The sequence below is a fragment of the Protopterus annectens genome, chromosome 2.part0 (assembly GCF_019279795.1).
Source record: "Protopterus annectens isolate FY-2018-M chromosome 2.part0, PAN1.0, whole genome shotgun sequence".
NCBI classification, from domain to species: Eukaryota; Metazoa; Chordata; order Ceratodontiformes; family Protopteridae; genus Protopterus; species Protopterus annectens.
The window spans coordinates 1,147,575,859-1,147,600,767 of record NC_056728.1 but is presented as its reverse complement, the minus strand read 5'-3'; the positions used below and the strand labels follow the sequence as shown (position 1 = coordinate 1,147,600,767).

Below are 24,909 nucleotides of genomic sequence, written 5' to 3'. Positions count from 1 at the left end.
GGTTAGGTAACAGCTAAAAGATATGCTGTAGAATCTTGATTGGTAGACAAGTCAAATCTTGTGGTCAGGATCTCAGTAAGCCTAACAGTGTGTCATTGGTCACAGAACTGTCGGAATAGTCACATGCCAAAGTGCCACAAATCATTAAAGCAAAAAGAAAAGATTTTGAAAGACAGCAAGAAATGGTTTGTGGTGTGCAAGCCATATTTTACCACAGTAAATCCTGATTGGATGTAGATTACCATTTTATTGTCTAGGGGGATCCCCCTTTCACTCTGTTTAATATGCCAGTTGCAGTCTTGAGGAAGAGATGCAACTTTGATCACACACCCTTTTTTCTTGCCCCTGAAATTAACTGCAGTGAATTGACTATTCCTGGACCTTGGCCTTGCTTTCTTTATAGGTTCATAGGTAGGTACTAGGCTATCGGCCCAAGGGCCTACGTAAGCCTAGCCAGCAAGGTTCCATAGCTTACGCCACCCAAGAAAGTTATTTTCCTGTGCTACTGTCCAGCAGAGAGACAGAAGTGATCCCTCGGGTGTATTTCCTATTTCCCATCCACTCATCAAGATTGCTAATGAAAAACTTTGCTTGACATTGATGGGTAGCTTGTTCCAGAGTATAGGAAGTCTCTGGGACAGGAATCTATCCCTCTAGTGTGTCCTGTTTATTGTGGTGACAAGGTTTAGGTACCTAGAGCGTGTAGTTCGGAGGGATTGGGATTTCTTTAGGTGTAGCGTGTCCAACAGCTCTGAGTTTGACATAGCTTTATATGTTAGGCAGAGATCACCTCGGAGTAGGCGATATGCTATGGAGTAAAGCTGGAGTTTTTTGAGGCGGTCAGTGTAGGGCATTTGTTTGAGGCCAGTAATCCTTTGTGAGGTACTTCTGTGGCCTTTCCAGCTACTGCAGATGTCTTGTGAGGTACTTCCCAAAAGGGGCATTGTACTCTATAATGGGTCTTATGAGTGATGAGTAGAGGGGAACAATGACCTCTTTTTTTTCTGGATGAGAAACCTTTTATGATGAGGTGTGCCACGTAGAAGGACTTCCTGACTACTGTGGCGATGTGACTATCAAAGGAGAGACTACTGTCCGCCTGGGTCCAAAGGTCTCTTATCACGCATTCGGTGTTAAGTAGATTGCTGCCTATGTGGTAGCTCATGGGTACAGAGTTTTTACCAAAGGGGATGACACTGCACATTTTGGCATTGAGCTTGAGGCCATGGCTCTGACACCAGGCATCTGTCTCAGTGAGGCCCTTCTGTAGGATGTTCACATCATTTGGGGACTTGACTATGGCTCCAAGTTTGCAGTCATCTGCGAACTTCGTTAGTCAGAGGCCTTCTGTGTTAGCATGTACTTCAGAGAAGTAGATACCAAACAGGAGAGGTCCCAGGACGGAACCCTGTGGTACTCCACTTGTCACTGCTTTGAGGTCAGATTTGGAGTCTGCAACTTTTACAGTGTGGGTTCTGTCAGTGAGCCAGTTGGCAACCCATCTTGTGACATAGGGATTTATACCTAGTTTAGTGAGTTTAGCTATAATTCCAGAATGGGGGATGGTGTCGAAAGCCTTGGCGAGGTCAAGATAGGCTGTGTTAACCACCTTACCCTCATCCACAGCTTTGGTGACTGCCTCAAAGAAGTTGATCAGTTTCAGGAGGCATGATCTGCCTTTCACAAACCCGAACTGGGTGGGATCCAGAGTTTGGATGTTACCAATGTCGTTGTTTGAGTTACATGATGACACGTTCCATGGCCTTGCAGACCAGGCTTGTCAGGCTAATAGGTCGATAGTTCCCGGGATCAGTGGTGGCTCCCCCTTTGTGGAGTGGGATAACTGTTGCTGTGCGCCATTCAGTGGGTGTCAGATCCCTTGGTAAGACACAAACATTTATCCACTGGGTTTTAATAGTAGAATAAAACTTTCTGAGGGTCATGGTTGTAATCAGTTTGTGAAAATGATGTTACATCTGTTGTGTTACAATGGAGGGGGCTGCCTTACTTCTGCAACAGTGATCTACATGTTGAAGGTATGAACTTGTTTAGGCTGTTTTGGTCTTACCCCAGTGATTGGCCATATTTCTAAACTTAAAGGCCCCTTCTGCACACACTGTCAGGAGCTTGATGGGAGCTCCAATATATATGCCAGTCAGAGCACAAAGAAATTCAGAGCCTTTTTTTCTGCCAAAAGGCACCATCTTTAGTGGGCTCAATGGAATTGCTAATGATCCTTAAGGGATGGGAAGGTAAGGCCTCTGTTGGGGAAACCTTATACTAATACTAGTTTTCTGTGGAAAACTTGTATTTTCCTAACTATTGTGTTAAATGTCCTTGCATTTGTAATGGAGTTTGTGTGATAATGCTTATGTGAACTTATTGTATTGCAAAAAAAAAAAATCTGCAGAAGGTTTGTCCGTGTGTGTATTTGGGTACGAATACCGCACTTTTTTTGTGTGCTGGGGTGGGGGTGGGGGGCTGTCATTGGCTTACTTAACTCACTACCATTTGTTCTTTACCTTCGCTCTGTGTCCAGGTTCTGACATCTGCGGTTGAAGTCTCACTCTCAGCTAACCTATGAAACAACTACCGGTCTTTCTGGTTTTATCATCTCAGTATTGAAAAAAGAAGAAAGTTGTTGGAGACTCTTTGGTTGTCAGGTCTGCTCCTGTTGTGCCTCAGCCACTAGTGAGTGGGAGTGTTGTGGCTACTTTTGGATGTCCTTCAATGATGCATCTGCAGTCTTAACATATGGGTTGCCCTGCCTCAGGCAGCCCTGCGGTCGGCCGGATTCCCAAGTCTGGGTCTGGCCTCGGCTGATGTTGCACTTTCCCCGACGTCAGAGCTTCTGGGTTATAAAGGCATCAGCCGACGCCATTTTCCTAAGTCTTTCTTGCCACGCGGTGCCCGAAGCAGAAGCTGTTCGCAAGTGCCGGTCGGTCAGATCCAGAGATTTCAGCTACCGAAGACTTCTAAAAAGCTAAGTACCCCGTTGGGGACTCTTTCTTGCCTCAGCCGATGTCAGACAAAGTAAATAATTGTTTAACTTGTGGGAAATAAATACCTCATAAGGATTTCCATTCTTACTGCCTTCCTTGCTTAGGCCCAGACCACGACGTATCAGCTTGTTTAGCTTGTGCCTCCTTCAACCGACGGACTCTTAGACGTCGGTCGGAGTTTGCAGAAGAGTTTTTTGGATCCGCTTTTGCATATAAAATGCCGTCTGAGACTCCGACTACACATTTAGCCAAAAAACGCAAGGAAAAGGACCGACACTCGCAGCCAGCGGTTTCGGCTGAAACCACGGTTAGGCCTACCGCGAGTGTCTCGGTTTCGGCTGAAACAGAGTCCTCGGTTCTTACTTCTGCCGAAATCATACCTCCGACAACCGAGGCCAGAGAGGCCCCGGCTGAGTCGGCTACAGAAATCCTTACCGAAGAAGCAAGCGCAGAAGAATTGTCCGACACCATCCCATTGGATATTTCTACTCCTGCACGTGGGGCAGCTAGGCCCCCTGCTTCTATGTCTATTAAGGCCTTCTCCAGGGCTAAAGCAGCTAAAATTTCAAAGGCTTTACCAGCAAAATCTTCCTCTCAGAGACCTTCCTCTAGTTCTCAGATTCTCAGCCTTGCTGAGGACCTTATATCTCTGATTAGGGGTTCCCAACCTCACCCAGACAGGGCCTCTCAACCACCTCCTGACAAAAGGCCTAGGACTGAACCCCCCTGAGCCTCTCTCCTCTGATTATTCCTCGGATGGATCTGATTTATCAGACCATCAGGAAGGGCCATACTCACCTTATGAGGATTCAGATGCAGAAGACTCTATTCCTTCTGCCTCCCCTCCAGAAGAATTTTCCTTTGGGGAGACTTTACACTCAATGAGGGAACACTTTCAATGGCAGGGTCAGGATTTCTCTGATTTTAGAAAAAGACTAAGGACCTTTTTACCACAGCATAGGCCTTTAGCCATACCACCTGTGCTGACAGTAGTTGACGATGCATATAATGATATCAGTTCTGCCCCTGATTCTCTTCCCCCGGCCCCTGCCAAACCTGACAAGATATTACAGGGTCCCAGATTCTCACTTTCATTTGTATAAAGCCCATGCTGCAGACCCAGAAACTATCTCTCAGGGCCCAAAAGGTGTTGCAGCTGCCACTGCCAAAAACCCCCTACCCTCTGAAAGGGAGTCAAGAGCATTAGAGAGATGGGGAAAAAAGGTTTATACATCTGCTACACTTTCTGCCAGGGCTTTAAACTGTCAATTCCATATGATACAGTATCAGGAATATTTGTTAGATCAGCTGAATAAAAAGCTTTCTTCTCCTGAATCTCTAGACCGCAAGTCCCTTCAGGATTTGGTACACAACTCTCAGCAGGTCAGTAATCATTTCTTAAAATGTGGCTATGATGCACTGGAGGCTTCATTTAGATCAGCTATGCCTGGAGCAGTAATTCGAAGGCATGCCTGGCTAAAAGAGCAATCCTTGCCAGACCATGTCAAGGCTAAACTCCTAGATGCTCCAATGGAGAAACAAAGTTTATTTGGCTCCCCTGCACATGAGGTTCTAAAGAAAGTGGAAGAAAAAGCAAAATCTGTGCAAACAGTAAAGGATTTTCTGCAGGTCCAACCTCCAAGGTTCAGCAGAAACTGGCCTTCAAAGAATTGGTCCTTTCCAGACACCTCCAGAGCACAGAGGGGCAGGAATAGACGCCCAAGAGGCAGAGGTCAATCAAAGGGTGCCTACAGAGGTCGTCAGTGGCAACCTGCCAACCAGAGGAGTACTGCCACAGCTACAACTACAACCACTTCCACAGGACAGACACAATGACTTGGCTCTGATTCCGCCTACCAGGGAACAAGTGGAAGCACCCTTGGGTGGAAAGTTGGCTTTAGTCTCGAAAAACTGGCATTGCATTACAAAAGACAAATGGACATTGCAAACAATAGACAAAGGATACAGGTTTCAATTCCCCACTTTACCAAAAAAGAGCGGAATGCCAAACCTCCCACCAAACCAGAAGCCAGAGGCTCTAAGGCAAATCAACAGTTTACTTCAGATGAAAGCAATAGAAAGGGTACCACCTATGGAACAAGGCCAAGGATTTTACTCCAGACTATTCCTTGTACCAAGAAAAGAAAACCAATGGAGGCCTATTCTCAACTTGTCCGCACTAAACACATATCTCATTGTGCCAAAATTCAAAATGCTGACCCTACAGCAACTTCTTCCCATGTTGGGCAAGGAGTCTTGGCTGGTGACTCTAGATCTCAAGGAGGCATACCTGCACGTCCCTATACGACCAGATTGCAGAAGACACCTCAGATTTCTTGCAGGATCAGAGCATTATCAATTCTCAGCATTGCCTTTTGGCTTATCTACTGCGCCCAGAGTATTCACGAAATGCCTGGCATCAGTAATTGCACATTGCAGGCTTCAGGGAATTCAAATCTACCCATACCTGGATGACTGCCTAATACAAGCGGGCAACAAGACAAAACTAATAAAGGATTTGGCCTATGTCATTCACCTGTTACAGGCCTTGGGATACACAGTCAACATCCAGAAGTCAAGACTAGTGCCATCCCAAAGGATAACATTTTTCGGTGCGGATCTGGACACAAAAACTCAGATGGCTTTTCTCACAGAAGAAAAACAAGAGCAACTACCACTCTACTTCATGGCTTTGACAAGACAAACTCAGCTTACTGCAAGGAAAGTCCTGCAGGCCCTGGGTTACATGGCATCCTGCACAATCTTGATCCCGCATGCCAGGCTGCATATGAGGAAATTACAATGGTACCTAAGGAATGTATGGTCTCAACACAGAAACAGTCTAGAAACCATGATACCAATCATTCCATGCCTGAAAAAGGAATTCCTGTGGTGGGCTCAGGCCTGCCAGACCAACAGAGGGTTGCCTTTCAACAAACCACAACCAAGGCAGACCATCACCACGGACGCCTCAGACCTAGGATGGGGAGCACACATGGAAGGCAAGTGTATCCAAGGCCTATGGTCTCAAGACCAGCTGAATTTGCACATAAACCTAAAGGAGATGCTGGCAGTGAAGCATGCAATCGAGGCATTCAAATCATTCCTCCAGCAAGGACATCTGCTGATAAGGACAGACAATACCACAGTCTTGTGGTACATAAACAAACAGGGAGGCACGCATTCCTACCCTCTATGTCGGATGGCAATGGATCTGTGGAACCTAGGCCTGAATCTCAACATCCAACTGCAGGCCATATTCGTACCAGGAAAAGAGAATTCACTAGCAGACAGCTTAAGCAGAACTACCACGGATGCTCACAAATGTATGCTGCATCCACACATCTTCAAAATCATAACAAACAAATGGGGAATGCCAGAGATAGACCTGTTCGCCTCCCCACTCAACCACCAACTGAACAAATTCTGCTCAAGAGTATACCACCCACAAGCCTGGAGGGTGGACTCCCTCTCTTTCAGCTGGAAGGCCCTAACAGTGTATGCTTTTCCACCTCTCCCATTGATGTACAAAGTTCTACTGAAGATCAGTGAGGAACAGCCAAAGGTGATTCTGATAGCTCCAGACGGGCCAAGGCAGCATTGGTATCTGCTACTGAGAAGCATGTCTCGGACGAACCCATGGCCTCTACCCCTATGGCCTTTACTTCTAACACAGCACAACTACAAGATCCTGCATCTAAACTTGAAAACACTGCAGCTAACTGCCTGGAAAATTGCTTAAAACAAAACCAAACTGTTTTATCTCAGAGATTCAAGGACATTATCCTGGAGGCTCACAGGCCCTCCACAAGAAAAACATACTCAGCAAAATGGAAAAGATTCCTCATTTGGAGTGCATCAAAGGGTACAAATGTCACACTGGCAAACCTAGCACACATCCTAGAATACTTAGCAGAACTGTTCCACAATGGCCTGTCCTATTCTTCCATTAAGATTCATGCTTCAGCAATTTCAGCAGAGTACAACATGGATCCTCCTATCTTCTCTCACCCTCTCCTTAGACAATTTTTAAGAGGGATCAAAAATGTAAAACCTCCAAGGAAACCTCCTCTGCCTACATGGGATCTCAACTTTGTGCTGGAAAAATTAAGACTACCCCCTTTTGAACCAGCAGCATCAGCAGACTTACAGTTCTTATCTTGGAAAACTGCTTTCCTTCTAGCAATCACTTCAGCAAGAAGAGTATCCGAGTTACAGGCACTAATGGCAGTGCAGCCTTTCATTATTTTCCTCCAGGATAAAGTGTCTCTGAGAACCAATCCTACTTTTATGCCAAAGGTGGTATCCAGGGTATCCTTGAACCAAGCTATTCATTTGCCTACGTTCTTCCCTAACCCACAGAACAGGGGGGAAAAACTATTGCACACCCTGGATGTGCACAGACAACTACGCTACTATCTGGACAGAACTAAAACCAGCAGAAAAACTGAACAACTTTTTGTAGCTTATGCAACTGGAGTGCAAGGAAAAGCAATATCCAAACAGTCAATTTCAAAATGGATAGGAAATTGCATTCGATTCTGCTACTCTTTTCATGGAAAGACAACTCCTGAAAATATCAGGCCTCACTCCACAAGAGCCATGGCCACCACTACAGCTTTCCTACGAGGGGTGGCTACCAAGGACATTTTAGAAGCTGCTACTTGGAGCTCCGTGCATACATTTGCCAAGCATTACAATCTACCTTTATACTCCAGATCCCGAGCAGGTTTTGCAACTGCAGTTTTACAAGGGATCTTAACTACACCATCATTATCTTAGTACCTCCTCCCCCAGTTTGGCTATGGTATTCTACCCATATGTTATGACTGCAGATGCATCCTTGAAGGGCATAGTACAGTTTTGTACCTACCATAAATGTAGATGTCCGATAGGTATGCATCTGCAGTCAGGATTACCCACCCTCCTTCCCCTCTGTGGTACTCCTAGGGTGCTTACCCCTCTTTCAGCTAGCTGGGGGAATCTATTATGGTGTATTTGTTTTGTATGTATATATGTATATATATTTTGTTTGCTACTGTTTGGAATTTTCAACATTTATCCAAATTTAGCCTTCCTAGAGGGCACCTGGCATCTGGGGCAAGAAACACTGAGGAAAATGGCGTCGGCTGATGCCTTTATTACCCCAGAAGCTCTGACGTCGGGGAAAGTGCGACATCAGCTGAGGCCAGACCCAGACTTTGGAATCCGGCCGACCGCAGGGCTGCCTGAGGCAGGACAACCCATATGATGTCCTTCAAGGATGCATCTGCAGTCCTAACATATGGGTTGTCCTGCCTCAGGCAGCCCTTCGGTCGGCCGGATTCCAAAGTCTGGGTCTGGCCTCGGCTGATGTCGCACTTCACCCGACGTCATAGCTGCTGTGAATTGGGTATAAAGGCATCAGCCGACGCCATTTTCCTCAGTCTTTCTTGCCGCCGGTGCCGAAGCAGAAGCTGTTCGCAAGTGCCGGTCGGTCAGATCCAGAGATTTCTACTCAAGACTTCTAAAAGCTAAGTACCCGTTGGGGACTCTTTCTTGCCTCAGCCGATGTCAGAAAAGTAAATAATTGTTTAACTTGTGGGAAACAAATACCTCATAAGGATTTCCACTCTTACTGCCTTCCTTGCTTAGGCCCAGACCACGACGTATCAGCTTGTCTAGCCTGTGCTTCCTTCAACCGACGGACACTTAGACATCAGTCGGAGTTTGCAGAGGAGTTTTTTGGTCCCGCTTTTGCTTACAAAATGCCGTCGGAGACTCCGACTTCACAATTAGCTAAAAAGCGTAAGGAAAAGGACCGACACTCGCAGCCCGCGGTTTCGGGCGAAACCACGGTTAAGCCAACCGCGAGTGTCTCTGTTTCGGCTGAAACCGAGTCCTCGGTTCTTCCTTCAGCCGAAAGCATGCCTCCGATAGCCGAGGCCTCACACAGCATGGCTGAATCTGCTACTGAAATAACCCCTGCTGTAGCAGCCACCCAGGATTTATCAGATGCTATTCCTTTAGACATGTCTACTCCTGCACGTGGAGCTGCTAGGCCCCCTGCATCTATGTCTATCAAGGCTTTTTCTAGGGCTAAAGCAGCTAAATCTTCTAAGGCCTTGCCTGCTAAAATCCCCTCACACAGGCCTACCTCTAGTTCCCAAATGTTCAGCCTGGCTGAGGATCTCATTTCTTTGATCAGGGGATCCCAACCTCACCCAGACAGGGCCTCTCAACCCCCTCCAGAGAAGAGGCCTAGAGCAGAGGCCCCGGATCCTGTTTCTACAGACTATTCCTCGGATGATTCAGAAAACTCAGATCCTCCAGAAGGCCCATATTCTCCTTATGAGGATTCTGATGCAGAAGACTCCATTCCTTCTGCCTCTCCTCCTGAGGAATTTTCTTTTGGGGAAACCTTACATGATATGAGAGAGCAATTTCAATGGCAGGGCCAGGATTTTTCAGATTCAAGGAAAAGGCTAAGGACCTTTTTACATTTACCACAGCATAGGCCTTTAGCCATTCTGCTAGTACTTACAGTTGTTGATGATGCATATAATGATGCTTGTACTGCCCCTGACTCTCTTCCCCCGGCCCCTGTCAAGCCCGACAGATATTACAGGGTCCCGGACACCCACTTTCACTTGTATAAGGCTCCTATTGCAGATCCTGAAACCATTTCGCAGGGCCCCAAAGCTGTAGCAGCTGCCTCTGCCAAAAACCCCCTCCCCTCTGAAAGAGGATCTAGAGCATTAGAGAGATGGGGTAAAAAAGTTTATACTTCTGCTACTCTTTCGGCTAGGGCCTTAAACTGTCAATTCCACATGATTCAGTATCAGGAATTTTTTTAGACCAGCTAAATAAAAACTGTCCTCTCCTGAACCTATAGACCGTAAGTCCCTTCAGGATTTGGTACATAACACTCAGCAGGTCAGTAATCATTCCTTAAAATGCGGCTGTGATGCACTGGAGGCTTCCTTTAGATCAGCTATGACTGGAACAGTGATTAGAAGGCATGCATGGTTAAAAGAGCAATCCTTACCAGACCATGTAAAGTCAAAGCTTCTAGATGCTCCCATGGAGAAACAAAGTTTGCTTGGCTCCCCTGCACAGTAAGTGCTAAAGAAGGTGGAAGAAAAAGCAAAATCGGTCCAAACAGTCAAGGATTTCTTACAGGTCCAGCCTCCGAGGTTTAGTAGAAATTGGCCTTCGAAGAATTGGTCCTTTCCAGACACCTCCAGAGCACAGAGAGGCAGAAATAAGCGCCCAAGAGGCAGAGGTCAATCCAGAGGTGCCTACAGGGGACGTCAGTGGCAGCCTAACAACCAGAGAAGTACTGCCACAGATCCAGCTACGACCACTTCCACAGGACAGGCACAATGACTTGACTCTGATACCGCCTACCAGGGAACAACTGGAAGCACCCTTAGGTGGAAAGCTAGCCTTATTTTCCGTAAACTGGCATTACATTACAGGAGACAAATGGATTTTACAGACAATAGACAAAGGCTACAGGTTTCACTTCCACACTCTAACAAAAAAGCGAGGAAAGCCAAACCTACCACCAAACCAAAAAAACAAATGCTCTAGAACAAATCAACCATCTACTAAGGATGAGAGCTATAGAAAAGGTACCTCCTATGGAACAAGGGCAAGGATTTTACTCCAGACTTTTCCTGGTACCAAGAAAAGAAAACCAATGGAGGCCTATTCTCGACCTGTCCGCTCTGAACACATATCTCATTGTTCCAAAATTCAAAATGCTGACCCTACAGCAACTTCTTCCCATGCTGGGCAAGGAGTCTTGGCTGGTGACTCTAGATCTCAAGGAGGCATACCTGCACGTCCCTATACGACCAGATTGCAGAAGATACCTCAGATTTCTTGCAGGATCAGAGCATTATCAATTCTCAGCATTGCCCTTTGGCTTATCTACTGCGCCCAGAGTATTCATGAAATGCCTGGCTTCAGTAATTGCTCATTGCAGGCTTCAGGGAATTCAGATTTATCCTTACCTGGACGACTGCCTAATACAAGCGGACAACAAGACCAAATTAACAGAAGATTTGGAAAAGGTTATACAACTACTGCAAGCCCTGGGATACACAGTCAACATGAAAAAGTCAGGGCTGGTACCATCCCAAAGGATAACATTCTTGGGTGCAGAACTGGACACATCAAATCAGATGGCATTTCTCACAGCAGAAAAACAAAAGCAACTACCACTCTATTTCATGGCATTAACAACACAGAACCAGCTTACAGCAAGGAAAGTCCTGCAAGCCCTGGGTTACATGGCATCCTGCATAATATTGATTCCACATGCCAGGCTGCATATGAGGAAGTTGCAATGGTACCTAAGGAATGTATGGTCTCAACACAAGCACAGTCTAGAAGCCCAGATTCCAATAATACCATGCCTGAAACAAGAATTCCTGTGGTGGGCTCAGGCCTGTCAGTTGAACAGAGGACTGCCTTTCCACAAACCTCACCTAAGCCAGACTATCACCACGGACGCCTCAGACCTAGGCTGGGGGGAACACATGGTGGGCAAGTGTATACAGGGCCTATGGGCACAAGACCAGCTGAACCTACACATAAATCAAAAAGAGATGCTGGCAGTGAAACAGGCACTTCAGACATTCAGACCTTTTCTTCAACAGGGTCATTTGCTGATAAGGACGGACAACACCACAGTCATGTGGTGTATCAACAAACAGGGAGGCACGCACTCATACCCTCTATGCCGGATGGCAATGGACCTGTGGAATGTGGCCCTGAACCTCAACATTCAACTCCAGGCCAAATTTGTGCCAGGAAAAGAAAATATACTAGCAGACACCTTAAGCAGAACTACCACGGATGCCCACGAATGGATGCTGCATCCGGACATCTTCAAAACCATTACAAAGAAATGGGGACTACCAGAAATAGACCTGTTCGCATCCCCACACAACCACCAATTGAGGAAATTCTGCACAAGGACATACCACCCACTTGCTTGGAAGGTGGACTCCCTATCCTTCAGTTGAGAAAACCTGACAGCATATGCATTCCCACCTCTTCCTTTGATGCACAAAGTGCTACTGAAGATCAAAGAAGATCACCCAAGGATCATCCTGATAGCTCCAGACTGGTCGAGGCAGCATTGGTACCCGCTACTGAGGAGCATGTCTCAGACACACGCATGGCCTCTACCTCTAGTTCCTTTACTGCTAACACAGAACAACTACACGATCCTACATCCAAACTTGAAAACACTACAGCTAGCTGCTTGGAATATTACATAAAGCAAAATAACCCAGATTTATCTCAGAGGGTTAAAGACATTATCCTGGAGGCTCGCAGACCCTCCACAAGGAAGACTTATTCAGCCAAATGGAAACGATACCTCATTTGGAGTGCAGCAAAAGGAGAAAATGTATCATTAGCAAACATAGCTAACATCCTGGAATACTTAGCAGAACTTTTCCACAATGGCCTGTCTTACTCCTCCATTAAGATTCATGCATCAGCAATTTCAGCAGAATACAACATGGATCCTCCAGTCTTCTCTCATCCTCTACTCAGGCAGTTTCTGAGAGGAATTAAAATGTAAAGCCTCCAAGGAAGCCACCTTTGCCTACATGGGACCTTAACTTTGTGTTGGAAAAGTTAACACTTCCCCTTCGAACCAGCAGCAACAGCAGAATTACAATTCTTATCTTGGAAAACTGCTTTCCTGCTTGCAATCACTTCAGCAAGAAGGGTTTCTGAATTACAGGCATTAATGGCAGTGCAGCCCTTCCTTATCTTCCATCAGGATAGAGTGTCCTTGAGAACTAACCCTACTTTTATGCCAAAAGTGGTCTCCAGGGTATCATTGAACCAAGCAATCCATCTACCAACATTCTTCCCCAACCCACAGAACAGGGGGGAAAGACTACTACATACCTTGGATGTGCACAGGCAATTGCGCTACTATCTGGACAGAACCAAGACCAACAGAAAAACTGACCAGCTTCTGGTAGCATATGCAACAGGAATGGAAGGAAGAGCAATTTCAAAACAGACAATCTCAAAATGGATAGGAAATTGCATTAGACTTTGTTACTCTTTTCATGGAAAGACATCTCCAGAAAACATCAGACCTCACTCCACAAGGGCTACAGCCACTACTACTGCTTTCCTACGAGGAGTGGCTACCAAAGACATTTTAGAAGCTGCTACTTGGAGCTCCATGCATACATTTGCCAAGCATTATAATCTACCTTTATACTCCAGATCCCGAGCAGGTTTTGCAACTGCTGTTTTGCAAGGGATCTTAGCTACACCATAATCATCTTAGTGCCTCCTCCCCCAGTTTGGCTATAGTATTCTACCCATATGTTAGGACTGCAGATGCATCCTTGAAGGACATAGTACAGTTTTGTACCTACCATAAATGTAGATGTCCGAGAGGTATGCATCTGCAGTCAGGATTACCCACCCTCCTTCCCCTCTGTGGTACTCTTAGGGTATTTGCCCATCTTGTAGCTAGCTGGGGGAATCTATTATGGTGTATTTGTTTGTATATATGTATATACATGTTTATATTGTTTGCTCTCTACTGTTTGGAATCATTTGCATTTATCCAAATTTAGCCTTCCTAGAGGGCACCTGGCATCTGGGGCAAGAAACACTGAGGAAAATGGCGTCGGCTGATGCCTTTATACCCAATTCACAGCAGCTATGACGGGTGAAGTGCGACATCAGCCGAGGCCAGACCCAGACTTTGGAATCCGACCGACCGAAGGGCTGCCTGAGTCAGGACAACCCATATGTTAGGACTGCAGATGCATACCTCTCGGACATCTACATTTATGGTAGGTACAAAACTGTACTTTATGACTGCAGATGCATACCTATCGGACATCTACATTTATGGTAGGTACAAAACTGTACTTTCCTCAGGCTGCAAACCCTTTCACCTGATCTCTGTTGTGCCACCTACAGCTACCAAGGGCTAGAGGGATAACCACGCTCTCTGTGTCTATAGGGATATCTCTGGATCGACAAGGGAGAACCATTTTTGTTGATCTCAGTGGAATGGGCAGGTGAAGGTTCTTTAATTTGCTGGGATTGGAAACTCGAATATGGGATGAATATGCCTATTAAGGGGGTGGTCATTTTCTAGGGAGTTTCCCAGGAAAACTGAACATGGTGAGAAAATCCTGGCATCTCATGTTTCTATTTCTGTGGATAGTAAAATACAAAATGAAAACTCCAGCAAAGCTAGAACTTCCATTGGGTGACCTCCCACACCTCTCATATCAGAGGCACATGGGATATATGCAAATGATCCATATGAACATCAGGCGTTTCAGCTCATTAGTGATTGTGAATGCCCATGACTTGTTTCGTCATTTTACTGTACAATTTCAGACCAATAAAGCCAAACCCCACTAGCTGTGGATATGCATATTCCGGCCTTGTTATGACCTCGTCAGCACAGCACAAGCAGTTTTGGCTTTGTTATGACCTCGTCAGCTTTTGGCCTTGTTAATGGACATCAGCTGGGTATAACAGCCCTGTGTTTCTAATGCTTATTCAAACACTCTGCTTGTGCTGTGCTGATGAGGTCATAAGGCCAAAATATACATATCCACAGCTAGTGGGGTTTGGCTTTATTGGACTGGAATTATCCAGTAAAATGATGAAACAAGTCATGGGCATTCAGAATCGCCAGTCAGCTGAAACACCTGATGTTCATAAGGATCGTTTGCATATATCCGATGTTTCTCTGATACAAGAGGTTTGGGAGGTCACTCAGTGGAAATTCTAGCTTTGCTGGAGTTTTCATTTTGTTTTTACTGATTGGTTTTTCAGTGGCCTTCTTACTCATTGTTTTATTTCTGTGGACAGGAAATTATTTGTTGTGATATGCTACTTGCCTTCTACTTCAGGCAAGAAAAGGAAAATAATTCTCAATTTTAAAGTCAGAAGAGCATCCATTGCAGGTGGATAGCTATCCTTCAGGAATTCCATCTCTTTATGAACATTTTGATTCTGAGTAAAGTATTGTTTTGGATTTCCCTATTGAAGATTATTTTTTTTCTTTTTCTGATACTTGTATCTATGATGAAAGAGGTTTTTCAGCTGGAGCAGAAATAATTTCCTGTGGCACAGAAAATGTGTCTAAATCTGCATATGTACACCTTGTTTTGCTGGCATTAGAGTGTGTTTTTCTCACTGCTTCTAGTTTGCCTAACAGTTGACCACCTGCCCCAGGAAGTCTGTTAGGCTGTACAGGGTGCTTTAAGACTCATATATATTTGTTATTCGGGTAGACACGGCAGTAATTTCTCTATCCAAAACTACTTCTGCTAAACAAATTACTGCTACTATCCCCCAGTCCCTCTGACAAGGGTGGGAAAGTCTTTTGAAGATTTGGGAAAGAAAATGCATTCTTCAAGATTTTAAACTGCCAAGCTCATGTTAATGTATTTACTTTTATTTTTTCAGACCATGAAAACGTACAGTGTTGTAGAACGGGACCAAAATTAAACACTTCTCAGCGGAGAAGAACCAGCAGTAATGTCGTTATCAAGCAAATGTTTTATTTCACCACAAGCAGAAAAGTGATACAAGCGCTTTCGCTCGGAAACTTCCGAGCTTTTTCAAGTAAAAACAGACCCCTAGTAACCACAGTTACTTAAATAACATGATGTTAATTAATTAATTGATTTTTACCTTGATTTTTAAATAGACAATGCCATTTAAAATCAAGTGATGTAAATACAATAAAAAAACAAATGAACATCACATCTAAAACTTGATATTGCTCTTTAAAAATGCATTCATAAATTTACCCTAATAAAATTAATACTATTATAATTTCTTAGTTACAATTTTCAAACAATTAATTAAAAATATTAAATGAATTAAATAATTTGATTCTAAAAATACCATTTAGTAACCTTATGGATGAGTTATGTGGAAAACCAGTGCTTTTAAAACTTTAATAAATATTTTAAAATGATATGATGAACAAACAAAAAGATGGAATAGTGTAACAGTGGGAAAGTAATAGGTAGTAAAAGGGGAATACTAGATGGTAAAAAACTTTGTAATAGGGGAGGTAGTTAATAAAATAGAAATGACTATATATAATCAATAAACAGTCATAACCTTGCCCTTCTTAACCTTAACACTGAACTAATACTTATAGTTTCATTAAGTCCGGGTGGTTTTGCTGCATCTAACCGTAGCTGCCAGATGAGCTCCCTGTATTCCAGGGTTGCCTCCCAGTCACCTCCCCTGCTATCTCGGGTGACCTACCTACTTTCAGAGATTAAAATAAAAAAGTATACTTGAATGCCTCTTTCTCATGAGCTTCTCATGTTACTAATCACATTTTAAAGTATGCTTATGACACTACTGATTCTTCCTCCAGAACCACTGCTTCAGTGTCAGTCATTTAGACGATTGACTTGGCTCTGTCCTCCAAACCTTCCTGTAGAGGATAAAGCTCAAGCTGTAAATTCTCCTTTAGACAAGGAAGTTTTGTTTGGCCCTTTTTCATCTGAGGTGCTCAAGAAGTGTGATTAAAGGTGGAAGTTTATTCAAGGATTTACTCATTTTTCAACCTCCTTGTTTAAAACAGCTAAAGATATGTTCAGCAAACACTGCGTTACTGTCATTTGGGTTGTGCCCTACTACCCTGAGTTTGACAGTCTCTCAAAGCTGCGCTCTGCATTTCTGTGGGTGTGAAGGAAAGCAGGATAGTCCTTCACAGCCATAGACAGAAGCATTCATTTTTTTTCCTAGTGCCACTTGAGAAGAACCCTTAAGATTACCTTTTTTCTAGCAGTTTTTGATCTCCAGAGCTCGGATAAAAAAAAAAAAAAAAAACTTTTGAGATGTTCTTCGTGTTTCACTGTTGCAGTCATTACATTTGGGTTATCTGCCTGCAGGTAGTCCTCAGCCGGCCAGAATACCAGAGTCTTGGGATTTCTGTCTGTGTCGGATGCTGTCGCTTCTTCCATGACATCAGGTCGTCAGGGGTATAAAACATGCAGCTGACGCCATTACATCAGTCTTTCTTGCCATGCGGTGCCCGAAGCAGAAGCAGTTCGCAAGTGCCGGTCAGCCGACTCCTCCTGAAATTTTCATTTTTGAGTTTCAGAACCGAAGTCTTCGAAAAAAGCTAAGCACCCTATTGGGGATCCTTTTTCTTACTCTTAACCAATGTCAGTAAAAGTTAACAATTGTCTTGCCTGTGGAAAGCAAATACCTCATAAGGATTTTCATTTGTACTGCATTCCTTGCTTAGGCCCAGACCACGACGTTCCTCGCTGTTGGTTTTGTGCCTTATTCAACCCCCAAACTATCCATAGTTTGTCTATTTTCGCTGCAAATTATTTTGGTACTCTGTTTAACTATCCAGAAATGGCTTTGGTACACCATCCGACTACCGATATTCCAAAAAAAGTAAAGATAAACAGAGACAGACCCCATAGGTCCAAAACTGCCAACGACGCTTCCGTTAAGCTAGTCGCCAGTTCGCCGGTACTCATTAAGGTGCTTTCACAGCCCCTGATACCCACTACTTCAGATTCACAGGCCTCTACTGAGACCCATTCGGAGTCTGGTATTCCGCGAGATGCTTCTTTGACTATGGAACCTGCGGATGTCTCTACCTTTGATAGGTCCGGAGCCGCTGTGCAGGCACTGGCTTCTGAGAGTGTATTCAGGCCTACAGGTTTGCATTCTAAACCAACGCCATCTTCTTCATCAAGGCCTAAAACTCGACCCATGCCTAGAAAACAGACGTTCAAACCGCATGGTCAGGCCCATATGCCTAAAAAACAAATGCTTAGAATTGCTGAAGACCTCTAAGAGACCTAGAACTGATTTTCCTTATCAGGAATCTGAAATATCTGATGTTCATCGTGTTTCACTGTTACAGTCATTACACTTGGGTTGTCCTGCTGGCAGGCTACCCGCAGTCCGCCTGAATTCCAAAGTCCTGGTCTGGCGTCGGTTGCTGTCGCCTCTTCCCTGACGTCAGTGCGCCAGGGGTATAAAAGATGCAGCTGACGCTATTTTCTTCAATCTTTCTTGCCGCGCGGTGCCCGAAGCAAAAGCAGTTGGCAAGTGCCGGTCGGCCGACTCCTGAGATTTTCAAAACCGAATTTCAGAACCAAAGTTTTCATTAAAGCTAAGTGCCAAGTTGTGGAAACTTTTTTCTTGCTCCAGACCGATGTCAGAAAAAGTTAATAATTGTATTTCGTGTGGGAAGCAAATACGTCATAAGGATTTTCATTCTTACTGTATTCCTTGCCTGAGCCCTGATCACGACGTTGCTAGCAGTCGGTTTTGTGCTAGATTTAGCCAATGCATTAAGCGTCTGTTCGATTTCGCCTTTCATTACTCTGACAGAAGATTTAATTATATAATGCCGTCTGAACAGCCGACGACCGGAGTTTATAAAAAGCGCAAGGAAAAGGACAGGCATCCAAGGTCCAAAACCGATGACGAGGCCTCCGCTAGGCCAGTCGTCGGTTCTCAGTGAGGCGCTTTCGCAGCTCCTGACGCCCCTCAGAGCCACAGGCCGCTTCCGTCTCCCACGGGGAGCCAACTAGGCCTCTGGATACTCACGGTATTGGACATTCGGAAACTATTCCCTCAGATGGGTCCGGAGCCGCTGAGCAGGCGTCGGCTTCTGAGGGTGTTTTCAGACCTACACAGTTGTATGTTAAGCCAACCTCGGCAGCAAAGGCAAAGACTAAAGCAGCTCTAAAGACAAAGAAACAAGTACAGCATTCTTCTGCACAGACTTCCATGCCTAAAAAACAGATGCTTAAAATGGCCGAAGACCTAATTACTTTGATCAGGATTTCCCATCCCCCTCCAGATAAGAGGCCTATGCAAGAGACAGAATATGAATCTTCAGATCAGGTTAACATTTACTCTGATTCCTCTTCTGAACAGGGATACTCCCTTCCTCCCTATGAGGATTCTTATGCTGAAGAGTCTATTCCTTTAGCCTCTCCTCCTGAGGATTATTCTTTTGGGAAACCCTTCACGCCATGAGGGAGCACTTTCACTGGAAGAGCCAAGAATACTCAGAATGTAAGAAAAGGCTCTGAGACTTTCTTTTACTACCTCAGCACAGACCTCTTGCTATTCCACCTGTTCTAGACATAATAGATGATGTATTTTCAGAGTCCAGCCTGTCTCCTGACTCTTTACCCCTTTCATTACTCTGACAGAAGATTTAATTATATAATGCCGTCTGAACAGCCGACGACCGGAGTTAAGCCAGACAGATACTACAGGGTTCCAGATTCCCACAACTTTCTATATAAAAACCTTGCTGCTGACCCAGAAACTATATCTCAGGGTCCCAAAGGGGTCAAGGCTTCCACTGGAAAAAATCCTGTCCCCTCTGATAGGGATTCTAGAGCACTGGACAGATGGGGGAAAAAAGTTTGCACTTCTGCTGCCTTGGCTGTAAGGGCTTTAAATTGTCAGTTTCATATGCTTAAATATCAGCAATATTTAATGTCACTGCTAAAACAGAAAATGTTGACAAATTCTGAATGTGCAGATAACAACGAAATGCAGGATTTATTGCATGCAGCTGAAAAAGTGGGAAAACATACTTTGCAATGTGGTTTTGATTCATTGGAGGCCTCTTGCAGGGCCGCTGTTACGGGTACTGTCATCAGAAGGCATGCTTGGTTGTTAAGACAGAAGAGGTGTTGAAGAAAATGGAGGATAAAGCGAAATCTATGCAGACAGTTAAGGATTTCTTACTGGTGCAACCACTCAGATTTAGCAGGAATTGGCCTTCAAAGAATTGGTCATTTCCAGTGTCAGACAGGCCACAAAGAGGCAGATACAGACGCCCTAGAGGCAGATGCCAGCCCCAAGGCTCATATAGGCCTAAACAATGGGGTGCTTCTACCTCCAAAAGCGGATAAGACAAATCACAGGCATATAGAAAACAGTCCCAATGACTTTCCTCTGCCAATACCAAGCACTTATCTTTTGACAGCTCCCTTAGGAGGAAAACTAGCACTTTTTTCACAAAATTGACATATAATCACCCAGGAAAAATGGGTCTTAAATATATTGTCCCAGGGCTACAGGTTCCACTTTCACACCCTGCCAAAGGCAAAAGCTATGCCAGACCTGCCACAAAATCAATGGGCAGAGGCACAAAAGCAAGTTACATCCCTCATGGACATGAGGGCCATTCAACGAGTACCACAGCAAGAGCAGGGACAAGGATTTTACTCAAGACTCTTCCTGGTACCCAGAAAGGACAAAGCCTGGAGACCAATACTGGACCTGTCTATTCTAAACACTTTTCTGGACGTTTCAAAATGTTGACTCTGCAGCAGCTTCTGCCCATGCTGGGCATGAAGGCTTGGCTTGTAACTTTGGACCTAAAAGAGGCATACCTGCATGTCCCAATCAGACAAAATTGCAGACGATACCTCAGATTCATAGCTGGATCAATGCACTACCAATTCTCTGCCCTGCCCTTTGGCTTATCTACTGCGCTCAGGTTCTTCACAAAATGCCTGGCACGAGTAATTGCTTTCTGCAGACAAAGAGGAATTCAAATATACCCTTACTTGGACGACTGCCTTATTCAAGCAGAGAACAAAGACATTCTACTGAAGCATCTGGCGTTTGTAAAAAGATTACTAATTTGCCTAGGGTACACAGTAAACAAAAAAGAAATCAAAACTAGTACCCTCATAAGAGATACCATTCCTGGGAGCAAGCTTAAATACAACTGCAAAGATGGCTTATCTCACGCCAGACAAACAAAGGCAACTGACTTCTTACTTCGAAATGTTGGCAACAAAGACCCAATTATCTGCAAGAAAAATTCTGCAGGCTTTGGGCTTCATGGCTTCCTGCATTCTACTAATTCCATATGCAAGACTGCATATAAGGAAACTTCAATGGTATCTAAAAAGTGTTTGGACTCAACATTGCCACAGTCTGGAAACATTAACTACCCTCATTCCCTGCCTGCAACAGGAGTTTCGATAGTGGGCACAGGCCTGTCACCACAACAAGGGACAGCCATTCACTCTACCCACAGCCAGGCAAACACTAACAAGAGATGCATCAGATTATGCCTGGGGGGCCCACATGGCAGGACAATGTATTCAGGGAGCATGGCCAGCAAGCCAAATGCATCTTCATATCAATCAAAAAGAGATGCTAGCTGTTCAGAATGCCCTGACAGCCTTCAAGGATCTACTTCATCCAGGACAACTGCTTGTAAAGACGGACAATACCACAATCGTGGTACATAAGCAGGGAGGCACACATTCCTCCCCCCTCTGCAGACAAGCCATTTCTTTATGGAACACAGCATTGACTCATCAAGTACACCTGCAAGCACAATTCCTGCCAGGAAAGACAAATACTCTGGCAGACGAACTAAGCAGAAATCTCAAGGATCCTCACGAGTGGAAACTAGATCCACAAATCTTCAGCATAACAAGGAAGTGGGGATGCCCAGACATAGATCTATTTGCCTGCCCGCACAACTGCCAACTACAGAGATTGTGCATAAGGACTTATCACAAACAAGCATGGAAAGTGGATGCCCTATCATTCAGCTGGAAAACCCTTACAGTATATGCTTTTCCTCCACTGCCTCTCCTCCCCAAGGTACTCCTAAAGGTCAGACGAGAAGTCAAACGTGATATCGATTGCCCCAGACTGGCCACGCCAGCACTGGTACCTAATCCTAAAGAGCTTGTCTCAAGGCTCATCCTGGGCATTACCCCAAATTCCTCATTTGCTGACCCAACAAAACAACCAGATCCTGCACAGCCAACTCAGAACCCTAAATCTGGCTGCATGGCTGATAATTTAACCATTCAGAACACACCTCTCTCTAAAGCAGTTGTGGATGTTATTTTAGAGGCCAGGAGGCCCAGCACCAGAAAATCTTGTACAGAAAAATGGAAGAGATTCTGTGCTTGGAACCAGGCACAAGGAATGGACACGCTTGTACCAAATATTCTTCAGATTTTACAGTATCTAACTGAGATGCTGGACAAAGGCCTGTCCTTCTCATCAATTAAGATCCATGCCTCTGCCATTTCAGCTCATTACAATACGGATTCACCTATTTTTTCACATCCACTGCTAAGGCAGTACCTCAGAGGGGCCAAAAATATAAGACCTCCAAGGAGAGCTCCAATACCTACATGGGACCTCAATTTTGTCTTGGAAAAGCTCACACTGCCTCCTTTTGAGCCAACCTATACAACTGAGATAAAGTACTTATCATGGAAAACAGCTCTGCTCCTAGCAATAACCTCAGCAAGAAGAGTCTCAGAGTTACAGGCACTAATGGCTGTGGAACCTTTTATTATTTTCCATCCGGACAGGGTTTCTCTAAGGATAAACCCAACATTTATGCCTAAGGTAGTGTCCAGTGTGGCTCTTAACCAAACCATTCATTTGCCTACCTTTTATCCAAACCCACAGAATAAGGGGGAGAGACTTCTCTATTCTTTGGACGTACACAGACAGCTACGCTTCTACTTGGACAGAACTAAAGCCTTCAGAAAGACTGAGCAACTCTTAGTAGCATATGCTGCAGGATCGCAAGGAAAAGCTGTTTCAAAGCAGACTATTTCAAAATGGATAGGCCACTGCATTCATTTCTGCTATTCACAACATGGCAAATCAGTGCCTAAGGGCATTAGGCCACATTCAACCAGAGCAGCAGCCACTTCAGCAGCCTTCCTCAGAGGAGTACCAACCAAGGACATTTTGGAGGCTGCAACTTGGGACTTCACTGCACAAATTTACAAAGCACTACCACTCTAAATCCAGAGCAGGCTTCGCCACTGCAGTTCTGCAGGGCCTCATAGCCACTCCTAATTCTATCTAGGCCCAGCCGCCCAACCTCAGCTTTGGGATTCAACCCAAGTGTAATGACTGCAACAGTGAAACACAATGAACATAGTACAGTTGTGTACCTACCATAAGTGTAGATGTTCGAGTGTATTCACTGTTGCAGTCCAGGTTACCCTCCCTCCATCCCCCTTTTCATTGCTGGGACTTATCTGTACTTCTCTATTCTATACAACCTATGTGGTGTATTTGCTTGTAGATGAAGGTAATGTTTGTTAGTGCATGCTTTTTTACGAGCAGAATTTTTAGCCTACCCTTTTGGGGGCACCTGACATCTGAGGCAAGAAAAACTGAAGAAAATGGCGTCTGCTGCATCTTTTTATATCCCTGGCGGACTGACGTCAGGGAAGAGGCGACAGCAACCAACGCCAGACCAGGACTTTGGTAGTCAGGCCCATTGCGGGCAGCCTGCCAGCAGGATAACCTAAGTGTAATGACTGCAACAGTGAATACACTCTAACATCTGCATTTATGGTAGGTACACAACTGTACTTTTCGGTAGCGTTGTCGCCTCACAATAAGACGCTGTCCAGTTCGACTCTCATGTAGAGCGTCTTCTGCGTGGAATCATGTGTGAATGGGCGTTCCTTCGTTGAAGGTTGTATGTCAGGGCTGGCAACTCTGTACGTAAAAATCAACTGCCAATCAGCGGACCGGAGTTCCACTGTGGCAACCCCTAACCGGGAAAAGCTGAAAGACACAACAACAACCAGGATTTGCCCTTATCTACCTATGAGGATTCTGATGCAGATGATTCCATTCCTTCTGCTTCCCCTCCAGAAGATTTTTCTTTTGGTGAAACTTGAACACTCTTAAGGAGCATTTCCGCTGGGAAAGCCAGGATTACTCGGACTCCAAAAAGAAGCTTAGGGAATTCTTGCTCCTCCCTCAACGCAGGCCTTTAGCTATCCCTCCTGTTCTGGACATTGTAGATGATACCTTCTTGGAATCTAGCCTGGCCCCAGACACTTTACCTCCAGCTCCCAGAAAACCTGACAGGTATTACAGTACCTGACTCTCACAAGTTCCTTTTCAAGAATCCTACTGCGGATCCAGAGACCATTTCCCAAGGACCAAAATGCATTAAGGGTACTGCTGCCAAAAACCCTACCCTCTCTGATAGATTCCAGGGCCTTGGACAGATGGGGTAAGAAGGTATACACTTCTGCTACTTTGGCCATTAGGGCCTTAAATTGCCTGTTTCATATGTTAAAGTATCAGCAGTATATTATGGGACTACTTAAACAGAAAATGATGTTGATTCCTGACTGTGCTGAACATAAAGAATTACAGGATTTAATGCATTCGGCTGAACAAGTTGGTAAACATACTTTGCAATGTGGTTTTGACTCTAGTAGCATTTTGCAGGGCTGGTGTCATTGGGTCTGTACTTGGAAGGCATGCTTGCTTTAAGGAGCAAAACTTGCCAGATCATATTAAAGCTAAATTACTGGATGCTCCTTTAAACCAAGACCGTCTGTTTGGCAACAAAGCAGAAGTCGTACTTAAAAAGATGGAGGAAAAAGCTAAATCTATGCAAACTGTTAAAGATTTTATGCATGTACAGCCTCCCAGATTTAGTAGGCATTGGCCTTCTAAGAATTGGTCCTTTCCAGTCTCTTCCAGGCCTTCTCAGTCCAAACCCAGGAACAGCAGACCACCTAGGTTACAGTCTCTGGCTACAAACAGGCCTAAACAGTGGGGGACTTCCACTTCCAAAGCTGGAAGTAGTAAGACATCCCCCTATGGAAAAATGTCTCAATGACTTAACCTTAACCCTTCCAAGCCCTGCTTAACTGCCTGCTCCCATAGGAGGAAAGCTCGCCCTACATGCAAAAAACTGGGACCTCTTTACCAAGCACAAATGGGTTTTAAATATAGTTTTCCAAGGGTACAGATTCCACTTCCGCACCTTACCAACCCCAAACGGTTGGCCAGACCTACCCCCAAATCAGTGGACAGAGGCTCAACAGTGGGTTCTCTCTCCAAGTATCAG

The 24,909-nt window shown here is 44.8% G+C and overlaps 1 protein-coding gene across 5 annotated transcripts in view; it reads left to right on the top strand.

Moving 5' to 3' along the window:
• Positions 1-24,909, top strand: part of LOC122793381 (protein transport protein Sec24B-like) — a 2,932,722-nt gene that overhangs the window by 808,343 nt on the left and 2,099,470 nt on the right. The window lies entirely within an intron of this gene.